The sequence below is a fragment of the Octodon degus genome, unplaced genomic scaffold, assembly GCF_000260255.1.
Source record: "Octodon degus isolate 3935 unplaced genomic scaffold, OctDeg1.0 scaffold00105, whole genome shotgun sequence".
Taxonomy (NCBI): Eukaryota; Metazoa; Chordata; class Mammalia; order Rodentia; family Octodontidae; genus Octodon; species Octodon degus.
Window position 1 is genome coordinate 7,496,606 of NW_004524681.1, and position 3,062 is coordinate 7,499,667.

At 36.0% G+C, this 3,062-nt stretch overlaps 1 pseudogene; it reads right to left on the reverse strand.

Annotated features, from left to right (window-relative positions):
• Positions 1 to 1,932: 1,932 nt before the first annotated feature.
• On the reverse strand, positions 1,933 to 2,705 carry LOC105743203 (annotated as a pseudogene).
• Between the last annotated feature and the right edge of the window lie 357 nt (positions 2,706 to 3,062).

A 3,062-nucleotide genomic window follows, 5' to 3' on the forward strand; every position in this document is an offset into this window, starting at 1 on the left:
AGTAGATATTGTTAAATAATCAGAACCTGATTTAAATAAGAAATTTAACTGAGTCGTAGTTATGATAAAATATACTGTTAGTATTTAAAATTTATACAACTGATAAATTATGACACGTGAAAGCACTACCAAAGACAAAACAGGGAACATGTTCATCACTCCCAAATGTATACTTGGGCCTCTGGAAACCCTCTCCACCTCTAGCTACCTCTACCCTATCCTCTGCCACACGCAAGAGTAGCCTTTGTCACTGGTGATTAGCTCAAATATTTAAGAATTTCACATAAATAAAAACATACAGAATATGCTATATTCTACCTGACTTATTTCATTCAGCATAATAAATTTTAAATTTAGGTGTACCATGGGTATCAGTAAGTCATTTTTTATTGCTCAGTAGTACTGTATGATGTGCATAGCCCAGTGTTTTACCCATTGAACTATTGGGGGATTTTAAATTGTTGCTGGTGCTTCATTATTTAAAAAGTGAAGGTTGCTAATATTATAAAACGTTAGTAAAATAAACTGTGTTAGAAATTTGGCTCAAAAATTTACCTCAGTGAAAATATCTCAACCAATGTCTTTTGATAGATGTTTACAAAGCCCTGAAATTTATAAGAAAAGGTCAAACTTCTAGAAAAAGTGTCTGAAAAAATAAATGCAAATTTGGAGGACTAAACCTACCCAATTTCAACACTAGTCATAAAGGACAGAAACTCAGAAAGCATGGGATTAACTGAAGGATACAATGCAGGAACAACGCAATAGGTAATGGGTCAGGAAAACTATAAAAATGCTAGAATTCTTTGTTTTTTAAGTGTCGGTGGAGTTTTCCAGGTTATCTCTCTGAGCGTGGAGTTTTCCCTTTTAGTGGACTTGTTTTGTTTTGTTGAGACAGGGTCTCCTCACTACATAGATCAGACTGGCCTCAAACTCACAGCGGCCCTCCCTCCTCAGCCTCTGAGTGAGGGATTACAGGGGTGTGTTGCTTCGCCTGGCCATCTTGGTAGCTCTTAACTACAAGATGAATTTACCTAATTGATATATAGCTATTACTCTTATTTATTTTCTTCTAGCAATAACCTTAGTCTTTTCGGTTATTCAAGGAGTTGTTTTATTTTATGCAGTTTATTGGCATAATATCGTCTATAGAGTTTTCATGTCTGGGGAGCACTAGCTGAAGCTACTTTCTCAATGTTGGTAATTATTTGTCCCCTACACATGCATTTGTCACTCCTTTACCTGGATAGACGCTTATACATTTTGATAAACTTCCCAGGAGTCATATTTTAATTTCATTCATTTCTGTATTATTTTTTGGTTTGAATTTCTGCTCTTCTTTTTTCACTTTTTTTTTTTCAAGCCATGACCATTTAACTCAGATCATAAAATTGAGGTGCACACCTAACATATAACCTTATATTATTTAACTGAAAATAAAATTTTTTTCCAGGGCATCAGTGCAACTAAGTTGGAATTATCTAAATAAACTTCTAATGCCATTCTTAAAGTGTTATAAATAGATTATATTGAGAATAAACTTAAACATTACTTTTTCTTTAGGAGCAATGATAAATGATTAGGTAGAGTAGCTTCAGCAGATTTCCTAGCCCTAGACCCCTAAATTAAGTTTGCACTGACTTTAAATACTGGTGGAGTTTTAGGAATGAGAGATCTGTGTGGCCAAGTACCCACTCTTCAATACAAAGACTCAGTTTTACTTTTTCAAATGGTTCACTCTCACTTAGCAGACCCTTAAAAAATACCAATTTGTAAAACTGAGCCATTTTAATGTTTTTACAATTTAATAAGTAGGTTTTTTTGATGAAGGTAGTCATGAGAGTTGTTCAGCAGTATTCAAGTTATGGTTTTTCTGATTGGTCTGTAGTCTTCAATAAGTGTAAGAAGATATTGTATGAAACATCTATCCAATTAGTAAGACTGCATTGATGTGTCCATCATTTTCAGGATTGCTGGTCACCGGGGCATATTTACCCCACATACCCTTGCCTCCTTGTGTCACAAGGCCCAACTTGCTCACGTTCACCTCAATCACTGTTCCTTTGGTAATCACACCCAAAGTTGTACACAGTAGCGATGAAGGATTCTTTTCACACCAAGTATTGGCAGGCAAAAGTGGCTTTCAGTTCAGGGTGTGTTACATGGGCCTTCTTAAAACATAAGCCCATTGGCCTAGAGGATCTTTCATATTTAGGTGGTTTTCTTGTAAAGCCATCTCCAACAAAGCGGACTTTAGTAACCATCTTCTTCCTTGCCTTCTGTTTTCTCTTTCCAGTTCGAATAACTTTTAATACTTCTGTTTCTCCTTGGTGTGAACTTTGGGCAGAGGAACTTCCCATTTGCCCGCCTTTTTTTTTTTTTTGTTTAATCACATTGGAAAGTACTTTTGCACGAGACTGTCCCTCTCCGTCCAGCAGGGAGGCAGGCACTGCTCCTTGTGGAGTCTTCTCATTGTTTTGTTGTTTGGTGTTTCTCTTTTCATGCATCTGGATGGTCTTCTTCATTTGTATTTTCTCCACACGGCGCTGTTTGCGGTAAAGCTCAGCCTTCAGGCCAATCATTTTTTCTGCCTTCGTTGACCATTCATGAGCCTCTTGACTTTCCTTCCTTCTCTTTTTCTCATGGTAATCTGAGTGCTACCCATAGCGTTTATGGTGTAATTCAATATATTCATTTTGTGGCATGATGACAACTTCAGAGCCACTGTGGGAGGCCTCAGGTATGGAAAGAAAAGTCATAACTTTGGGGTGTCCCAGACGTACCTCTTTTTTTACTTTTGATTTAGTTTTTTCTTGTTTCTCAAGCATCTTAAAGTAGTTGAGGTTATTAAGTTTGGATCTTCCTTACCTTTGAATATAATCCATAAATTTTTCCCATGTACTACTTCATCAAAATTCATCCAGAAGTATCCCCAGAATTCCATGTAATATTTTCATATTTATCTAGCTCACAATTTTTGGGAAACTTACCTTGTAACTTTTTTCCTGATTCACGAATTATTTAGAAGTCTATTTGAAATATTAGCAATATTACAAATGTTT